The 22,108-nt window shown below is 40.0% G+C and overlaps 1 protein-coding gene across 4 annotated transcripts in view; it reads right to left on the bottom strand.

Moving 5' to 3' along the window:
• ATG10 (autophagy related 10) overlaps positions 1 to 21,395 on the bottom strand; it is a 219,164-nt gene extending 197,769 nt beyond the window's left edge. For 2 of the 4 annotated variants that reach the window (XM_058524678.1, XM_058524873.1), the window contains exon 1: positions 1,776 to 5,256. The gene's annotated coding sequence lies outside the window, so the exon portion shown is untranslated. Of the gene's footprint in view, positions 1 to 1,775; positions 5,257 to 7,997; positions 8,043 to 21,253 lie in introns of those variants that run through there. The other 2 variants (XM_058524837.1, XM_058524733.1) reach the window with 2 other exon arrangements.
• Positions 21,396 to 22,108: the final 713 nt, after the last annotated feature.

Here is a 22,108-nt window from a genome sequence, read left to right as displayed (position 1 = left end):
TCTGGCCTAGATATATTGATTCTAAATCCACATTACATAGATGATAACAACACATTTGATCACTCAAGGAACGGATGCAGAACTAGAACAGGGAGCCCAAAATGGAGCCGTCAGAGAAATAGTTTTTCCAACTATATGATCACCCTACATATATTGAGATACTAAATCAAAGAAAAATTGAATTTACTTCATAAAGAATACTAATATATTTTGGAATATTTTATAAATTCCAAACAAACTCTTAATAACAAAATTGAACTAACCAAAAACGCCCCATTCCCTAAGCCCTCCAATTACTTGAGCTTTACTGAACTATTCAAAATGTTAGTTGAAACATAAAATTTTACTCAATAGCCATAGTTTATCTAATTAACAGCACTGTGCCACTAGCAAGATGACTGAACATCAAAGCACTAATTAATATTTGGTTGAATACTTTTAAAATTACCTAAGGACTGGGCTTTGCTGAAGGATGTTACATAGAATAATACAAACGGCTTGATTACAAAATTAGGAAATATACTATATTAAAAGGATATCCATCTCAATTTGAATCATCATAATGTGCCATAATATCACTGAATTATTGTCTCTTTGCTCAAGTGAGAATATTTCAACTCACTACAAATGAAAATATAATACAACACATTTTTATACACACTTTTCAAGTTGTAATACTCTCTGAGCCTCTACCAAGTTCATAGACTAGTACAGGCAGAAATTAGAATCTTAGAACTTCCATTTATGAGGTGGCTGAAAATATGGTCAAAAAATAGAAATAACCACAACTACAGCTTATTGAGCAATAATGGCAAGAATAATCCCTATTTTGTCAATGAAAAACCTTAGACGTGTGAACTGCCTATTGCCAGACTTAAGTTATCTTTTTAGACCAGAGGTGACAACAGAACACAGGTGAACTCTCAGTAAAAAGGGGAATTCCAATTCTCATCTCATCCTAAACAATGAACCTCTCGTTTCTTATTATAAGCAAAAGTTAGAAACAAGTCAGAGCTCTTTCGTGTCATAAAGTACAAGTTGTTAATACATCTATTTTGCTTGAGTCTCACTCTAGCTGAGCAGTTGTTTGATTTTTTTTTTTTTAAGCTCAATCAGAACCCTTTTATAACGGCTTCAGCAGAAGCTAAAGATTGGAAAGACAGAATAATTTTTTCCCCACCCAATGAAAGCAGTCTTTCTAAACTATAGGTTAGCCCTCAGACTAGACAGTGTGAAGAAGCTTATTCTGCTGCTACTAAATATATATTTTCAGAAAAGCAGCTCCAGTGAATTCTAATCTGTGTATAATCATTGTGCAAATGATCCTTTTTAATTAAAAACAATTTTTTCACTACCACTCTCCACATTTTTTATATGATTTTTAATCTAATGTGTGGGGAACTGGTTCTTTTTTTTTTTGATCAGAGACTTTTTTTTGATGAATCTATAAATCAATGTGTATCAGAGTCATAATGAGACTAAAACACTTTAAAAAATATAACTAAACTTCCTCAGAACTTAAGATCATTTACAAAAATGTGATTATCACAGAATATGCTATGCACATGTTTAAACATTAAAGATCATTTTTAACTAATAAAATTAGGCAACTTCCTCTGTACTTGTCCCTCCCTGCAACAATTCCACGTTACTATAACTTTACATTTAGACACTTTCCTAAAAAAGCATGCAATTACTAGCTAGTGAGGTAAACTCAACCCATTACCTTTATTACAATTTGGCTTGAATTCATTTAGATTAGTTTAATCACTTACCTAGCAGGGTCCTTGGGCAGTGGTCCTCAAATTTTTGAGAGCAAAGAAGCTCTCAGGGCACAAATTTAAATGTGGAATCCTAGGCCCAGGCCAGAAAGATTACCTGAATCTGAAGGCTCCAAAACAAGCATGTTTAATTAGCATCAGAGATACTTTTCAGAAGAATTCATGCTAGAACATTGAGACAAACAATGGATCATTTTGATGGGCTAGTCAAAGGCCTGGATTTCAAGGCATTTGGCAGCCTGGGTGGGGCTGGCATGCCACAGCAGGTATGGCTCAGATAATCCAATAAATGGCATAAGGGAAGCAGCAAAGGAGAGGAAGTCAACTTGGTCTGACAGTAGCTGACCAGCAGGCTCAGTGCTCCCTCCTTGCCTCCACTTTGAAACACATATTCCAAATCAAAGTTTAAACAGGATGCAACATCATACCTGGACTGGAATTGAGGGATTTCTATTGGTAGCTGGTGCTTGCTATGACCTCTGCAGCAGGAGGTCCAATAGGGAAGAGAGTGAGACGGCATCTCACTCCACTCCATTCTATACTTCCTTAAGAAAAACAGAGCCTGGGGGCCGGCCCAGTGGCGGAGCGGTTAAGTTCACGTGTTCAGCTTTGGCAGCCTGGGGTTCACCGGTTCGGATGGTGGGCGCGGACCTACTCACCTCTCATCAAGCCATGCTCAGGCAGCATCCCACACAGAAGAGCTACAACTCTACAACTATGATACACAAGTATGTACTGGGGCTTTGGGAAGAAAAAAAGAGGAAGATTGACAACAGATGTTAGCGCAGGGCCAATCTTCCTCAAAAAAAGGAGACTGAGGTGCGCCCTCCACCACTGGCTTCCAATGCCCAGTGGTAATTCTCTTTCAAGGCAGTTCTCTCCCAAAAATATAATGTTCAAGGCCAGAAGTGGAAGGTGAAGTCAAGAGGAATATTGCACACTGTGATGTAAAGTCATCAATAGGTAGCTGTGGGACAGGGTGAGCTCTCAGAAGAGTACAGTCTCACCACTACCCCTCTCCCACAAAAAACTATGAACTACTTCAAATCACACAAAAATACTTCCCTTGTTACAGACACAGGACCGAGAGATTAAACAATAGGAAAGGAAGACCTTTCCTGAGTACAGAAAGAGCTATCCTGTATAAATTTGGTTTCATCTATCAACCTGGTCTCCAACCTAACACCGAGAAGAAGAGTCCTCCAGCATCTCAGTGTAGTGTAGGGGAGGCAAGGCGTTTGCTCGCTCTGGCAAGAGTGAGCAACACCATCCCTACACAAGTCCCTCTTCTGTCAAGGTAAGAAAACCAAAAAATTCAGTAACAGTACGGGGCCAAGATGAAGCTCTTGCACCATAAGAAAGAGGAGCACTGCCATAAAGAGGAAGAGGGAGCTTGCTTCTATAGTGGGCATACACCAGGAATCTGGAGAAAAACTTAGAAATTATCTACTTTACATTCCCAATTGAAAAAGAAAAAGGAAAAAGAAGAACACAGCCTCTAAAAGCAAGACATGAGGAAGAAAACAACAGCTGAGATTAAAAAGAAAAAAACTGAAAGGAAAGTCAAACATTAACAACAGTAGAGACTTAAATTCTACATGAGAGGCAAATAGAAGTGTAGAAGCTGGAAAAAAATCTCATTAGCATTTCAGCGTACACGTGTGAGATGATCTTCAAACAGAAGAAAAGGGACCAAGATGAAAACAATGCATATTAATTGATAGGACAAGAAGACAGATCCAACCTACAAATAACTAGCATTTCTGAACTGAAATCATAAGCAAACATACTATTGAAAAACTGTTCCTGAGCTGGAAAAAAAGATTAAAAAAATTTATTCCTGTAAATTGAGAGGATTCATTATGTTTCTGAGAAAACTGTTGGAAAGGAATCTATGCCTAGAGGCAGCCTAGTAGAATATCTTAAAGAATAAAAAGAAAAAGGAAAAACAAAGATGCAGACAGAAAAACCAGTTTACCTACAAAGGAACAAAAATCAGGGTAGCCTCCACCATCTCCTCCACTGCAAGGAACACCGGAAGCTGACAGAGCAACGTCTAAACATCTGGGGACTTCCGACTTACACTTGTGTATCTCAGCACCTCTAACAGAGGTAGGCACACTGCAGATATTAAAGAAAAGTGGTAATGAATAAAAGAAAAATTCAAAGTTCTAAATAAATTTATTTTACATATCTCTACCTCTACACAGTACCTTTCAACTCAACTTTCAAGCCTATTCACCCGTTGGATCTTTTGCCATTCAAACAACAGATTTATATGACATCTTTCTGACACCAGTGTTATTACTTTTATAAGATTATCATTTTTTTACATAAAACAAGACTTCTCTGCCAGCACATACGAGAAATTGTTCCACCACTGGTGATGATTTGAGCTGGTGCATCCAACTCTCTTTCTGCCTTTGAATAGTGGGACTAGTAGAACTAACTCTAGTCAGCACATATGCTCATCAGGCCAGAACCAGGAACTAATGGCACACGACCTTGGCCAAAGATACTCAACAAAGAAGAAGATACAGAAAAGATCAACACTGTATCAGAAGCTACAGACTCAGTGCTATTCTGAATATAGATGATAGAGCAATGTGTTTGTAAAATACACTACCAAGTGCCATTATTTTTTTTGGAAAAAAAAAATGTAGTTGGACATTTTTGTAATGGAAGAGACATTCCCTTTAAATTTTTCTTCTTGCAAAGACTTCATTAAAGACTACATTAGATTAATGTTGCCTTCTTATTTCCAAAAGCTTTCCATTCATTCACTCGGCACCTACAATATCCTAGCACTTGTGTGTGTCATCATAGGAAGGAGTATCAAAATTTTCCTGGGAAAATCAGAGAAGACTCTAAAAAAGAGAGTCTGGAAGACTTGAATTCAGGTCTTGAAGAACTGAATTTTGAAATTTGAATAAGGACCTACCAAGTGGAGACAAAAGCATGCCAAAAAAGATGGAAGACCTCCTGCAAGACAGGGCCTGAAAAAGAGTGTGCTAGGTTAAAAAAAAGAAAAAAAAATAGCTGTTGGAGATAGTCTCATAAAAATGCCAACTGAACCCCCTTTGAGAAACACTAGGAAGTAGTTAGGGCTTAAGGAAGTCTAGAGAACTTAACCTTAGGGTATCTCTGAAATATTCAATCACAACCTGCATTTCATTCACCAAATATTTACTTTCAAGGAAGCTGTGTTTTTCCTGAGCAAGAGGCATGTTTCTTTCTTCGACCAACATGAAGCTCAGAACTTAGTCCGCAGCCCACCTTTAACAACTGTACAAATTTTCATAGTATATATTTCAACATAACACACCCCAACTTCATCTTTCTGTTCAAGCTTCATATTTTCATGATTCTGATTTACATTTATTTTGAATGTTATTATAGTATATATAGTTTACGAGCTACCTCAAACACTTTTAGAACAAAATAGGGTATAGTAAAATGGAAAACAGAAAGAATAGAAAAATAGATAATATAGGAAGAAAAAAATATTACACTGAGCCCCCAGAATCAGCCTGGGCGAACTTGAAAAAATTTTTTAAAAAGAGTATAAAATATGGTCTTTGCCCCCAACAGTTTGTAATCAAATTTGTAAGAAAAGATTCAAACTAAAAAGAACATTAAAGAATAAAAGATAGTAAAACAGCAACCCTATGAACTAGTTCCTATGATTTTCTCCATTTTACAGATGAGGAAATTGGGACAGAGAGGATAAGCAATTTGTCCAAGGTATCACAGCTGTTAAATGTGGCAATTTTACCTAAGGTAGTCTGGAACCAGAGCCTGGGCCCTAGAGGAGTTACATTTCAGATAATCCTTGAATTATAAGAGGATACTGAAAGGTAGAAAGAGAATACAAGGCTGAGGAGGAGGGGCTGGGGGGAGAGGGCAGGGAAGCTAGGAACAGGTTGAAATGAGGCAGAGTAGATGGTAAAGAGCCTGAGTGGAGAGCATAGACTAAGGAACACAGGAAAATGGAGGGGGGCGGGGTCAGAGGTGGAAAATGGGGCAGTTTATAAAAAGCCTTAAAACTCTAAAGAGGTCCCATTTAAAACAGTGGGCAATAGGAAACCATTGTTAGGTTCTTTTTTTGTTTGTTTTTTGTGAGGAAGATCAGCCCTGAGCTAACACCCATGCCAATCCTCCTCTTTTTGCTGAGGAAGACTGGTCCTGGGCTAACATCCGTGTTGATCTTCCTCCACTTTATGTGGGACGCTGCCACAGCACCACCTGACAAGTAGTGCGTCAGTGTGCACCCGGGATCAGCACCCAGAGGGCCAGCAGCGGAGCACACGCACTTAACAGCTACACCATGGGGCCGGCCCCCATTGTAGGTTCTTGAGCTCAGAAGAGATGATGAAGTTTTCTCTGAAAGCTGTTACCTGACAGTTATATGAAATAACCCTAATTTCAAAGCTAAATTTCTGTTAGTAAGTGCTCTTCCTGGGTCCTGTAAACCTAAGAGCCCAAGCACTTCAAGGCCTGGGGTGCCAGGTGCACTAAAGGAGCCTCTGGTTCTGCATAGTTTTCAGCAACCTCTCCCTAATCTGGATGCTTTTAGGTAGGGCTTATTCTCCTTTCCCCTCCTTTCCAATTGTTTTATACCCAGCCTGCTTGGCACCTGAAGACGTCTGTTTTCAACGGATAATACCAATCACTAAGGCCCTTTGCTGTTGTTATGGTTCCCTGATTATGTTTATGATTCAAACACTGCCTCTAGGGTCCCCAACACATCTCTAGGTTTCAAAGATATTAATAACCAAATCAAGCCCAGTCATAAGCAATCTACTTATATAAACTTTACCCTACTTGTTTTTCCTAAGGAGCTGCTTATCTTTCTCAGAAATGTATAAGCATTAGGAACTGCTATCAATTTATAATTCATCACAAAACATTATGCCCAACTTGATTGCCTCATCATGTAGCAAAATCTCCGTGAAACTTCTCCTTAAAAAGGAGGAAGGGAAGAGGAGGGGGAGAAACAGGGGGGAGGGGAAATAATCTTGTAACATTCCATATCCAAAGGAATCCCTTTCAGAACTAGAATGAGTGGAAACTGTTTCCACTAGTTTCCTCAATTAAAATATCAATAACAACAATTTTTAAACCTTGTAATTGCAAGACTTCAATTTGAATTTCTCAATACTCTACATTTATTTTTGGGGGTCAAGTTTTCATTTTGTAAATGTTTCCTCTTGTCCATATTTGACCCTTCAGAAGCAAGAAGGAAGGATGCTACTTCAGGTCCTATAATGCAGTTGAGTACACAGGACCTATGTTTTCCAACCCTGAAAGGTATAAATTTAAGCTTTTGCCACTAAACAGAGAAGGCCATTGTCAAACTGCAATTAAAAAAAAAAAATTATAAACATGATTCACACAAACAAGTTGAGCCTGTGGCAAAAATTTATTGAACTCATAATGAAGGGGCAAGCTGAATGGTAAAAATTATAAAAATCTTGGAAATAGGGCAATAAAACCACAACCTTCAGAACTATTTTCTCTCCCAGTCAGGAGTAATTTGAGTCTCCATTAGGCAAAAAAATGTAACTGCAGAGCCTGGGCCCTAATCAATACTCTTGTCAAGCCCGAGTATAGTCCCCTAGAAATTAATTCACCCTCAGGTGGGCCTGTTTGACAAGGCTCCATTTTCACTTCCAAAAGACAGTCGCTAACCTTTTGCCTTTTCCGAGATGTTCGTAATTTTTACCATCATAAAAGTGTTTCTATAAATCAGTTAACTATTCCTTTATTCTACCCACCCCACCCCCCGATTCATGACTTCAGATGCTATGATAGGTCATTTGGGAGGAAAAAACTGTCGGCTAAAGGTTAGGTTATTCGAGTCTGAAGCCCCCTCAGTGGGCCCTGGCCATCGGAATCGCCAGCAGTTCGACACGCTTTGTGTCGAGGTGCCGCGGACGAGGCCTCGCCGTCCCTGGCAGGGGGTGACACGCGGCGGCGGGGACCCGCGTCGGGGCCGAGTCCCCCGGGCGCGCCGGCCCCTCCCCGAGGTGCGCCCCCGCGCCACAGGCCGGCCCGGGCCTGCCTCTCCCGGGCGGGAGCCCCGCCGCCCGGCCTTTGTTCCCGGCCGGGCTGTTCCCACCCCCTCCCCACCCCGGCGCGGGGCGAGCACGGTGCGGGAAGCCGGGGGGGGGGGGGGGGGGGGGGGCGGCCGGCCGAGGCGGTGGGAATACTCACCCGGCTCCGCGCGGCCCTGACCCCGCCGCCCAGCCCAGCGGGGGCGGGGCGACGGGGCTGGGGGAGGGGAGCCGGGGAGAGGGGTCCACCGCTCTGCGAGCTCCCACCCAGCCAGCCAGCCGCCCCGGGAGGACAGTGACGGGCCCCCGGGGGGGGGCGCCAGGGAGGAGCCGAGCCCGCCAGCAGCGACGACGACCAGGAGAGCCGGCCAGGACCCGCCTGAGCCGCCGCCGAGACAGACCGAGTCAGAGCATGCGCACGGCACCTCCCGCGCACCAGGGGGCGGGGCTCCCGCGGGCAGCGGACGCCTGGGCCGCGTGCGCAGAGCCGGGGCGTGACCTCCCTGCAGTCTGCGACGGCAGCCGCCAGGCCCCGCCCCTCACCTCGGCTGTCCCCGGAACCGGACGGCGGCGGTGCGCAGCGCCTAGGCGGGCCGCTGGGGGGGTGCGGGGAGCCCGCGCAAAGCTGGGGAGGCGGTGCCAGCGGTTATCACGGGGCCTCTGCACACTTTCCTCCAACAAGTAGCCAAATATCTGGAAAATAAAAGGGTGACCAAAGGAGAAAGGGTAGAGCAAGGACTGGGCTGAACTGTGCAGCGCCGCTAGCATCTCTAAGAGGGGGGAGAACCATGCCCCTGACATAGGCACACTGCAAAACTGCTGTAAACACCGCAATTAAGCACAAGCACGACTACCCTCTTTAAAACTTAGGGGCCGAGGTAGAAGTTACGATTTCGAGAACTGACAGTAGTACCGTCTGTGGCACATGTCTCAGGAAAAAACAAATCTAGCAGCAGAATTAAACTGGGGGAACCGGTGGGATGAAGAAAAGACTCTAGAAAGATGTAGGAGTCACAGGGGTGATGGAACCGAAACAGTGAAAATGCAGCAGCATACATCTGAGGGAAAACGAGCATCTGCGCCTTTTAACACGCAGCATTATATTTGCGTGAAAAGAAAAGAGTAAACACAGGTAGAGAAGGGAAAGGAAACCTGCCGTCAAACGCACAGGGCATGGTTTTGATCTTGTACGACATTGGGTGAGGCGTCACCACTGGAGAAAGCGAGGTGCTGGGCACGCAGGACTCCTTCCACTGTTTTTGCAATTTCCTGTTAGTCTATAATTATTTCAAAACAAAACGTTTCTTAAAAAGGGACATGACACTGATCAGGGCTGATCAGGGGAAGGGGTTGACTAAAAAGGGGCTTGAGGGAATTTGGCGGGGTAATGGAAGTGTTCTATATCTCAATTGTGTTAGTGATTCTACCACTGGTTTTTTTGCCAAAACTCGTAAAGGGGATAGATTTTACTGTATGTAAAATAGTTTAAAACTCAATTAAAAAAAAGATACTGCTAGTAAAGATGAATTTCCTAACATGTTTGAGCAACTATGGATATAAATTAATTGGATAACTGCCAATTAAAATTATTCACTTGATGGAGCGGGCCTGGTGGCCTAGTGGTTAAGTTCCCTTGCTCTGCTTCGGGGGGCCTGGGGTTTGAAGGTTCCATTCCTGGGCGCAGACATACTCACTGCTCATCAAGCCACGCTGAGGCAGTGCCCCACACAGAAGAACTACAAGGACCTACAACTAGGATATGCAGCTGTGTACTGGGGCTTGGGGGAGAAAAAAGAAAAAGAGGAGGATTGGCAACAGATGTTAGCTCAGGGCCAATCTTCCTCAAAAAAAAAAAAAACAGGATGCCTGGTTACTTTAAAATTATCCACTTGATTTTTTTAAAAGTATAGGGCAGTGAGTTCTGAGTGAGAACTTTAGTGGATGAGTGTCCTTCAACTTTAAACAGTTACCTTAAAAACATAAAGCTTTCGCATACAAAAATAAGAATGCATTGCTTTACATTGTGTTCAATAATTTAGAAACACTTCATGCATCAACAATACCATGTTAACAAAACAATTTTTTTGTATTTGAGATGTTTTTAAGTTTCATAATTCACCTGCCAAAACCAAAGAAACTAAAAAATGTAAATCAGGTAACTTCCATGCACTTCCTCTCACCATTTCTCTCATGGCAAGGAATGGTACTGGCCTGGTTGTATCTTTACCCTACAACACCATAGCCTGCTTTAGGGTGGAGGCTGTCGTCATTGCCTACCCAGCCTCTAGCAAGATTCCTTACTAGAAATAAGGTTTGTTAAATAAAACAATGAATAGCATAAGGAGAAAGCTAAAACTTATTGAGCACCTACCTTAAGCCAGAAGCTTTATACATAGTTTAGCTAATCTCATGATAACTACATGAGATACCCATTTTATATATATGAAAACTGAGACTAATGCTCTACTCATCATTATATCCCTTTCATTCTTTATTTTATTGGATTTCTCTGTTTCCTTTGGACATGTTGGTCACTTCTGAAAAGTCTTGCTTCCCTTCGCTTCTGTAAACCCACAGTCCCCTGATTCTCTTTCCCTTCCAGGTCCCTAACGATTCTTTTTCTCACCCTCACAGGCTTCTGTTTGTCCATCCCACTTTAAATGTCTGTCTTTCCCATGGGGCCTCATAGAAGTTGAGTCTTCTGGCTTTTTGTTTGTTGAGATACCGTAAAGTGAAGAAGAAGAAAAAAAAGAATCCAAACTGTATTACATTTAGTATTTTCCTTTAACCAATGAACACTTTTATTACCAAAAATTACAATGCAGTATAATTGTGTCTTTCATAAGATAATTACAGGATTTATTTTATAATATTAATTCACAATATCCTTTAGATAGTTTGGTCCAGTAATGGGACACAACTTTACAGTTACATGATAAATGTCTTATTTTCTCAATCTTGTCAGTTTGTATCACTTGTACATATTCTTTCTGCTCAGATCACATAGGCCGCAAGAAGATAAAAGGAAGGTAGGAAATGCAGTCTCTAGCTACGTAGCCAAGGGCTCAATCAAACCTGGGCAGAGTGGGATTATTGTATTATTAAAAGGAAGAAGGAGAGAATGCATACTGGGGAACAATAGCTCTCTCTGCTGAAGCTTGTAGTACACAGATCTTTTCCACCACCTTCCAGAAGGTCCTCAGGAAAAGATAAACTATATACACAGAAGAGTTAGGGGAGGTGATCTGCTTGGATGGCAGAGATAAAAAACTTATCTTGAAGCTGTGTGTACATAGCACTTACCTAAAAGAGTGAGAGAAAAAAACTACAGTTGGCAAAACTAGAGAGATAGTAAAAAGATCAGTGGTTGCCAGAGTTTGGGGGGGAAGGAGGCAAAGAGGAGAGGGATGAATATGTGGAGCATAGGGCAGAAAAATTATCATGTATGAGACTGTAATGGTGGATATATGACATTACACATTTGTCAAAACCCATAAAACTGTACAACACAAAGAATGAACTCTAAACTACAGACATTAGTTAACAACAATCTATCAATATTGATTCATCAATTATATGTACCACACTAATTCAAGATGTTAATAAAAGGAGAAACTGTGAGTGGAGTATGTGAGAATTCTCTGCTCAATTTTCTGTAAACATAATTTTTAAAGAAATAAAATCTATTAATTTAAAAAAAGTGATACTAAAAAAAAAAAGTCCATATCAAAGAATATCAGAGAATTGATAACGATCACAAAAACGTTATTCAAGCTGTCCATGATACTTACTACTTCTTACTGTTACCTTTAGTACACCTGCAGTATGTACATGTATTTTGTTTTTGTTTTATTTTTATAATCAACCTTTTGAGTATAATTTACATGCAGTAAAATGCTCCAATTTTAAGTCCACAGTTCAATACATTTTGACAAACGGATACACCCATGTAACCATTACCACAATCAAAATATAGAACATTTCCCTCATCCCCAAGAGTGATCTAATACCCCTCTGCAGTTAATCAGTCCTCTCACCCTCAGACCCCTAGCAACCACTCATTTATTCTAGATTAGTCCCTCTAGATTAGTTTGGCCAGTTCTAGAAAATGGTATCATACAGTACATATGTGTCCAACTTCTTTTACTCAGCATAATGTTTTTGAGATTCATTGATGTTCTTACATTTATCAGTAATTAGTTCCTTTTTATTGCTGATTAGTATTCCATTGCATGGATATACCACAGTTTATTTATCCATTCATCTGGGAAGGACAATTAGGTGTTTTCAGCTTTGGGCTATTGTAAATAAAGCTACTATGAATAATCAAGTACAAGTATTTTTGTGGCCATATATTTTTATTTCTCTTGGGTAAATACCTAGGGCTAGACATGCATTTTGTGATCAATATGGAAATACAAATTGTGTTCTATGACTAGAATTCTGTATTGATCACATTCCTTAGCTTAGAGCTTGTCTTATTTGATGATTCTAATTTAGAGAAATTTTTGTTGCTGAAGTTAACATATTATGGAATTAAACATTTTTGGAGGTTACCACATATTTCATTTGATTTTTAGTAGTAGGCATATATATCTACAGTAGGTAAAATTGGGGACTGTGGAATTACACTCAATAATTCAAATATTTGTATGGAAATAGCAATGGACGGTTGTCATTTTTTAATGACATTCTACAATTCTATAGTTATCTGTGTTTCCTAAGAAAATTTTTAAGAAATTTTCTGAAGATTACTGAAAATTAACTGTACAACTCTTGATGAAAGCCAAAGATACGAACGTATAATCACAGCAGTGAGGTGCTGTAGCTCACAATCTATAGCAATGGCATTGTATAGCCATGCTTGTATTTTGAGGATCTTATTCTTGAGGGTCTAGTTTGTATTCTGAAGAGTATAGCACAATTCAGTAAATAATCCAATTTTAATTGTCTGAATAAAGGTTGGAATATTTTAGTGAATTTTGATATTTACTCTGTTTCCTTATATTCTTGGTTGGACATTTTTATCTTTTGAGCACTTAAGGACATTTGAGAACTAAAATTTGTGTTTTAAATTTGTCAGGGGAATTCATTGTTCTAAAAGGATCACTCTGGCAGTGATCTGATATTACCCAGGATGCTTGGTTTTTTCCACTGGAATTGGTTGGGAGAACTCTATGTTCTTTTATTTTGGGGGAATAGAAAAAACTATGCATGTCTATAGCATATCCTTCTGGGTTATCAGATTCTAACCTTGTTCATTGTCTTTCGGCTATTTTGCTGTTCTTTATAAGTTGAAGGTAATTGATAGATATGTAACTTCTGTCCTGTCTGGTAGTGATTTTAGTTGACTCCCCCATTCTACCCATGGAAAAATCAGTTCTGTCCCATTTTGCCTGGTTCCCTCATATCATATGAGAAAACTGAATTCTTTAACGTGTTTTCATTTTTGTATCTGTATTAAAGTCATGATTTTATCTTTTTCTGAAAATTATATTTTAATAGAGGCCTGGCAAATTGTACCCAAGAACCCCATAGGAATAAATTCTCACTGTGGACTTTCAGTCTCAAGTCTCACACAATTGTCTAGGACCTCTGAAGGGAAAGGCAGTCCAGGGTCTTTGGAGGCATAAGAGGACAGTTATCCAGGCAAAGCAACATCTTGACCAAGATGGTGTGAGCCCCAAGAAAAAGTAAATGAGAAAGTAAATCAATAGCAAGCTATCTGTGATAAAAGAATGTGTAACACCTTTGGACTATATGGAAAAAAAGAGTCCAAAAGTATATTTACGGCACCATCTACCCAGAATCCGTTGATTTGTAAAGTAATGGGAGAGATAGAGAAGAAGTAACTACAGAATCTCATAAACTCTTCAAAATTTTTGGTTCAAACCCTCTGTGCCTTCTAGGCCGCAGGTTAGATTCCTTAGAACTGTGCAGCAAGATGTCCTCCCCTGCTAGGCTGTCCACTCACCGTCCAGTGAAGAAAATGCCAGGAGGGTCATGAGACAAGATCAGCGTGGACACCCAAGAGTCTGCCTTTATGCTTGCAAGGACTTGAATGTCCTTGCTCAATAATGGCCTGTTTTCTTTAATGTTGTATGCCTATGTTTACTGATCAGGAATTAATTCTGATTGTAGGATTCAATTGCTTATTGATATTTGGTGTGTTATAATGAAGTTTTGCATTAAGACAAGTTCAGTCTGCTGCCCCAGAAGCCTTTGTGCAGTTTTAATTCAGGAACCTGCCCTAGATTCAGACCAAATCAGAAGTTGCTACTGAGGTAATGACTCCCTTTAGGCTGCCTCTTAAAATAAATAACAATAAGGTGCTTGCCTGGCCCCTTCATCTGCATTATCTCATTAGTGAGACAGAAGGCACACTGTGGAAAGGGTACCAGTTTGGAGTCCAGAAGTCATAGAGCAAGCTTTATTTCTGCCACTTACTTGGTATGTAAATTTTGGGCAGTCACTTCCCCTCTCTGAACGTCAGGATCTATATTTCTTTTTTTGTGAGGAAGATCAGCCCTGACCTAACATCCATGCCAATCCTCTTTTTTTTTTGCTGAGGAAAACTGGCCCAGGGCTAACATCTGTGCCTATCTTCCTCCACTTTATATGGGATGCCGCCACAGCATGGCCTGACAAGCGGTGCATCTGTGCATGCTGAGATCCGAACCCCAGGCCGCCAGCAGCGGAGCATGCGCACTTAACCTCTACGCCACGGGGCCGGCATATATATTTGTATAAAATGGAATTAGTAATAATCTCAGTTTTGCAGGGCTGTGGAGAACAAAAAGATATAAACTTTCAAATTTATGAGATTGATACATAGAGGCAGTGGAATAATACAATCATTAATATAATCATGTAATCTGTGTTTTCTAACATGGAAAGATGACCAGGTAGGTACAAAACAGCGTGTTGAAGTATGACCTCATTTATGGTCCTATAGAAAAATAGTAAAAGGTTATAACCAAAAATTAATAATGGCTATCCCTAGGTAAGGGGATTATGGATGACTTTTCTTCTCATACTTTTTTGATATTTCAGATTTAAGAAAAAATAATGTGGGGCCAGCCCTGTGGCATAGCTGCTAAGTGCGCGCACTCCACTGCTGGCAGCCCAGGTTCGGATCCCGGGCGCGCACCCATGCGCTGCTTGTCAGGCCAGGCTGTGGCGGTGTCCCATATAAAGTAGAGGCAGATGGACACAGATGTTAGCCCAGGGCCAGTCTTCCTCGGCAAAAAGAGGAGGATTGGCATGGATGTTAGCTCAGGGCTGACCTTCCTCATTAAAAAAAAAAAAAGAAAAGAAAAAATAATGTGTTATCAATGTGTTACTTTTTATAATAAAAATAAAGAATGCTATCTTCAATTTAAAAAAATTAAATTTGACGTCTGTGATTTTAGATGGGAGCAAATTATTTATCATCTTAACTTTAGTATTTGACACAAAGAAAGGAATGTTATCTGGATATAAATTATATCCTGTTGTTCTGTAAAGAGAATAACAATGGAGATAAAGAGATCAACTTCCAAGGGAGAAAAGCCAAAATGTAATGGCCAGCAAAGGATCATAATGGGGTATTTCAAATGTGCCATTTCCTACCCTTTGCAACCCAGAGTTGGCCATGGAGAATGTCCCTGCTTGGTTCAATCTTCCTCACATTAAGGGACTGATGGTATAAATATGTAGGCACAGATAGTAGAAGGATGTAAAGAGGCATCCTTATTCTATATATACTCAAGTCATGTTAAAAGTCATATATGGAACATGAACAATGACAGGAAGAGGACACCACGAAAGCTGTCCAGTTCCATTGTAATTACATGCTTTTAGAATGCTAAATGTGAGTGAAACAGGCCACAGTGGAGTAGTGCTGCTACATTTTGGATGTAATGTTCAACTACTTTGTATTATAATGCTTTTAATTATGTTGCTATTTGGTGTGTGTGATAAAAAGGAGGTGAAGTTTATTGCCATATAGACTTGTCTCTGATATCGGCTCATAATACTCACAACACACACCCTACCTGTAATAGTCAGATGTTCAGTCTGGTCAATGGGGAAACACTGAGATTTCACTTGGCTGATAGGTCGTGATGGCCTCGTGAGGATGTCTGTAGGGTAATGTAACAGCCAACGAGTGAAGTACAGCACTTGAAAGGACGAGTAAAGAATTGCACTGTGTTCCTAGATGCTTATGAATTCCACTAGTCTCAATAAAGCTGTTCAGCTGGAGGTTACCGGCTTGTGTGATGCTTGGCCTGGAGATTCCACCAATCTGAAGATGCCACATTGAGGTGTGGGCAGCTGTGTAGTACTAGAGAACATCTGCCTGGAAGAAGAGCATCAACCCAGACAATATGAAAAGACTCCACATGTGAGCTGTACCCTTGTCACATCACTATATCCTTTCAATGAATCCCTTTGCTAAGTAGAATGTGAATTATCTCATTTCTTCAGCTTTCAGAAACGTAACTAAAACAATCTGGTTTGGCATATCCAAAAGGCGATATCCAGTAGGCAGTTTGGTGTATAAGTTCAGAGCTCATGGAAGAGGTCAGGCTGAAAATATATACAGTGGAGTATCTCCTACACTTACTTAACTTATATTAACTTTACTATATGTGCTTGGCAAAAAAACAAAAACATATTTTTCTTATAACATGGCCCCTAAATGCAAGCCAACAACTTCATCTGGTGTTTAACTCAAGAAACAACCTTCTGTTCCAATAGCAGGGGAAAACTGGCTGTGTAGGATTTCTTGATTGATAGTATATATATTCAGAATCATGTATACAGTTTTTTAGAGGAGATTTTTCAAAGGCAATTTTAACTCTACTCTATTTTTGCCTTTCACACTGACTTTAGATCCTAACAACCCCCTGGGAAAAAGTCACTTCCCTGCATTTGGGTGTCATTGATATACAGGTGATAGTTGCAGCTATGGTCACAGAAGACACTATTCAAAGGAGAATATATAGAGTCAGAAAAGAAGAGATATGAGGATGGAATCTTAGAGAAGATCAATATTTTAAAAGTAAGTATAAGAGCCCACAAGGATTCTAAGAGAATTAGGAGTGGGGACAGGACAGACTAGTATAATAAAAAAACCAAGAAGAGAGTTTCCAGTGAGTGGTTAACAGTATTGAAAATAAAGTGTAGAAATCAAGAAAGATAAATACTGGAAAGTGACCACTGGATTTGGAAATTAAGAAGACACTGATGACTTAGCAAAAGCAGTTTTGATGTCATGGTGGTGGTATAAGTCAGCTTCTGATGGATTACAAAGTGGACGGGTCTTTAAAAAAAATAAATAAAAACAACAAAAAAGAGAAGCAGCAAGGAAGTGGAGCTTTTCTCTCAAGCTAGTCTATGAAGAGAAAGAGACGATAGGGTGGCAGGTAGCAGAGAGTCAGAGCCAAGGGAGGGTACTTTGGCCGGCATTTCACTTTTCAAGTGGATGTGACTTGATCCAGTCTACAGGCCAAGCACAAGAACTAAAAGGAAAGAGGAGATAATTGAGGCAAGACAGCCCCTAAGGAGAAAGGAGGTAATTGAGTCCCAAGCACTAATTTGCATTAACTGGAAGGAGGGCAAAGGAGAAAGATAGACTGACAGGAGTAGAAACAGATGCCTTGTATTGGGAAGGGAAGAGGTGTTGTGGAGGAGGAGTTGAGGAAAGTTCATTTTTGATAGCTTCTACTTTCTCTGTGAAATGAGAAGTTAGCAGAGCCATTTTCTGCAAGTGAGGAGAGGGGCTTAAAAAAACAAGCAAAATTTTGTAATAGTCTTAAAAGAAAATAAGAGAAGCTGAGACCAGATGGCTTCTCTGGAGAATTCTACGAAACATTCAAAGAAGATTTAATACCTATCCTTCTCAAACTATTCCAAAAAATTGAGGAAGACAGAACGCTTCCTAACTCATTCTATGAGGCCAACATTACCCTGATACCAAAACTAGACAAGGACAACAAAAAGAAGGAAAATTACAGGCCAATATTGCTGATGAACATAGATGCAAAAATCCTCAACAAAATATTGGCAAAATGAATACAGCAATACATTAAAAGGATCATACACCATGATCAAGTGGGATTTATTCCAGGGACGCAGGGATAGTTCAGTGTCCACAAATCAATCAATGTGATATACTGCATTAATAAAATGAGGAATAAGAATCACATGATCATGTCAATAGATGCAGTGAAAGCATTTGACAAGATCCAACATCCATTTATTATAAAAACTCTCAATGAAATGGGTATAGAAGGCAAGTACCTCAACATAATAAAGGCCATATATGACAAACCCATAGCTAACATCATACTTAATGGTGAAAAACTGAAAGCCATCCCTCTGAGAACAGGAACAAGACAAGGGTGCCCACTCTCACCACTCCTATTCAACATAGTACTGGAGGTTTTGGCCAGAGCAATTAGGTGAGAAAAAGAAATAAAAGGAATCCAAATTGGAAAGGAAGAATTGAAACTCTCACTGTTTGCAGATGACATGATTCTATATATAGAAAACCCTAAAGAATCCATCAGGAAACTATTAGAAATAATCAACAACTACAGCAAAGTTGCAGGATACAAAATCAATTTACAAAACTCAAGTTGCATTTCTATACACTAACAACAAACTAGCAGAAAGAGAAATCAAGAATATAATCCCATTTACAATTGTAACAAAAAGAATCAAATATCTAGGAATAAATTTAACCAAAGAGGTGAAAGACCTATACACTGAAAACTATGAGACATTATTGAAAGAAATTGAAGAAGATATAAAGAAATGGAAAGATAGTCCATGCTCATGGGTGGGAAGAATAAACATAATTGAAATGTTCATACTACCTAAAGCAATCTACAGATTCAATGCAATCCCAATCAGAATCTCAATGACATTCTTCACAGAAACAGAACAAAGAATCCAAAAATTTATATGGAACAACAAAAGACCCCGAACAGCCAAAGCAATCCTGAGAAAAAAGAACAAAGCTGGAGGCATCACAATTCCTGACTTCAAAATATACTACAAAGCTATAGTAATAAAATCAGCATGGTGCTGGCACAAAAACAGACATACAGACGAATGGAACAGAATTGAAAGCCCAGAAATAAAACCACACGTCTATGGACAGTTAATCTTTGACAAAAGAGCCAAGAACATACAATGGAGAAAAGAAAGTCTCTTCAATAAGTGGTGTTGGGAAAACTGGACAGCCACATGCAAAAGAGTGAAAGTAGACCATTATCTTGCACCATACACAAAAATTAACTCCAAATGGTTTAAGACTTGAATGTAAAACCTGGAACCATAAAACTGCTAGCAGAAAATATAGGCAGTACACTATTTGACATTGGTCTTAGCAGCATCTTTTCAAATACCATGTCTACTTGGGCAAGGGAAACAAAAGAAAAAGTTATCAAATGGGACAATATCAGACTAAAAAGCTTCTGCAAAGCTAAAGAAACCATGAACAAAATGAAAAGACAACCCACCAACTGGAAGAAAATATTTGCAAATCATTTATCCAACAAGGAGTTGATCTCCAAAATATATAAAGAACTCATACAACTCAACACCAAAAAAACAAACAACCCCATCAAAAAATGGGCAGAGGATATGAACAAACATTTTTTGAAAGAAGAGATACAGATGGCCAACAGACACATGAAACAATGTTTAGCATCACTAACTATTAGGGAAATGCAAATCAAAACTACAATGAGATATCACATTACACGGGTCAGAATGGCTGTGATTACCAAGACAAGAAATAACAAGTGTTGGAAAGGATGTGGAGAAAAGGAAACCCTCATGCACTATTGGTGGGAATGCAAACTGGTGCAGCCACTATGGAAAACATTATGGAGATTTCTCAAAAAAGTAAAAATAGAAATACTGTATGATCCAACTATGCCACTACTGGGTTTTTATCCAAAGAACTTGAAATCAATGATCCAAAGAGATTTAGGCACCCCTAAGTTCAGGAAGCATTATTCACAATAGCCAAGATGTGGAAGCAACTCAAGTGACCTTCTATGGATGATTGGATAAAGAAGATGTGGTATATATATACAATGGAATACCACTCAGCCATAAAAAAGAAAAAAATTGTCTCATTTGCAACAACATGGATGGAAGTCGAGAGTATGATGTTAAGCGAAATAAGCCAGACAAAGACAAATACTGCATGATTTCACTTGTATGTGGAAGATAACAAATACATGGATAAAGAGAACAGATTAGTGGTTACCAGGGGAAAGGGGTTGGGGAGTGGGCGAATGGAGTAAAGGGGCACATGTGTACAGTGACAAACAAAAATTAGACTACTGGTGGTGAGCACAATGAAGTCTATTCAGAAATTGAAAAATAATAATGTACACTCAAAATTACACAACGTTATAAACCATTATGATCTCAACAAAACTACTGGAAAAAGAAAAAGAGAAGCTGAGAAAGAGTATATAGGATTCGAGGGTACAGCTAAGACTGGATTCCTATATTTGTGCAGGTACTAATTCTTACATTTTGTGTGATTGTTTTTTTCAGTACCACTCATCCTGCTTGGGTGAAGAAGTATAGAATATAGATAAGTGGATGAGTCCAGAATTGCAGGCTTGCAATTGAAGAGAATTGAAAGGGTAGGTATACTAAGGTTGCTGGTAGGAGAGTGATAGAAGTGAGGTCCATGGGGTCTGGGCTAGAAGGTAAGGAAGCAATACTAAGAGGGGACCGACAGAGTTGGGAAAAGGAGAGAAATCAAGGGATTGACATTATCATGGTGTCAGAAAAAGAGTAAACTTGTAAAAATAGGAGAGGACTGGCAGAAGAGGAGGCTATGTTTGGAGAGCAAGAGATTGATGTGTGAGATTCCAGGTGTTTCAGTTAGTTCCAGGTGAGGACAAGGCCAAAGATGTCAATGCAAGGTGGGTTGCTGAAGTAGAGTGGAAGTAAAGCCATAAGCATTGAATAGACCACAGACCCGTGATACTACAGTAGTTGACAGGTCATTCATGAAGGCCTTGAAATTTCTGCATGAGTTGGATTGGAGAGAAAGACAGTGATCCTGGTACCAAAAATCTAGATGAATGTGGAGGATTAAGAAAAAGATGGTGATGAGGAAGGTTGGAAATGGTACAGATGGGATGGTATAGAACAAACTCAAGAGAAATTTTGCTTGATGGTGAAGTCAAACATCTGGAATTGGCACCTTGGAGGTAGGAGAATGCTAGCAGTATTTCTAGGCTCTGAGGAAAGGAGCCAGGCTAAAGTAAAGTGGGGACCTCAAGGAGACCTGTGTTTCAAATAGGTGGATGTATTAGTCAGAGTTCTCCAGAGAAACAGAACCAACAGGATATAGATATGTAGAAAGAGATTCATTGTGAGGGATTGGCTCACACGATTATGGAAGATGAGAAGTCCCAGGATCTACTGTCTGCAAGCTGGAGGCTCAGGAAGTCCAAGTCAAGTAGTTCAGGGCCAAATCCAAAGCCGGGAACCAGGGGAGCCAGTGACGTAAGTCCCAGTCGAAATCCAAAGGCCCAAGAACTGAGAGGGGCTGATGGCCAAGGAGAAGACGAATGTCCCAGCTCAAGCAGAGAGAACAAATTTGCCCTTCCTCTACCTTTTTGTTCTATTTGGGCCCTCAAGGGATTGGATGATGCCCACTCACATTGGTGAGGGTGATCTTTATTCAGCCTATGGATTCAAATGCTAATCTCTTCCAGAAACACCCTCACAGACACACCCAGAAATAATGTTTTATCAGCTATCTGGGCATCTCTTAGCCCAGTCAAGTTGACACAAAATTAACCATCACAGTAGGTCTACATCGTCCTGGCTCTCTCTGTGGAAAATGGAAACTGTTAAGCCTATTGACAATCACCCATTCTTTTCAAAAACTTATTAAGAATCTAGTATACCCCAGGCACTGTGCTGGGCCCTGGAAATACAATGAACAAGACAGCACTGCCCCTGCCTCAATGGAGTTTGGAATCTTTAGTCAGCAAGACTCCAGACAAATAAGCAGAAAAAACTTTTCGGCCTGAACATTTTATGAGGTTGTGCAGATCTAGTTGTTGGAGGAATGTTAAAGGCTAAATCCACCAAAGCTTTCCCAAGAAAAACGATATGTACACAATCTGGCAGGCATTGATATTGATAATGTTGATAAGCCTTCGCACGTCTTTGAAAAAGTCACTGCTAGAGCTTTCTACTAAAGAGCAAACACTAGTTTACTATATCTTTAGCGGT

Source organism: Diceros bicornis, chromosome 1 (genome assembly GCF_020826845.1).
Source record: "Diceros bicornis minor isolate mBicDic1 chromosome 1, mDicBic1.mat.cur, whole genome shotgun sequence".
Lineage (NCBI taxonomy): Eukaryota > Metazoa > Chordata > Mammalia > Perissodactyla > Rhinocerotidae > Diceros > Diceros bicornis.
Note: the sequence above shows the minus strand (reverse complement) of the source record. Positions and strands in the feature narration are given on the sequence as shown.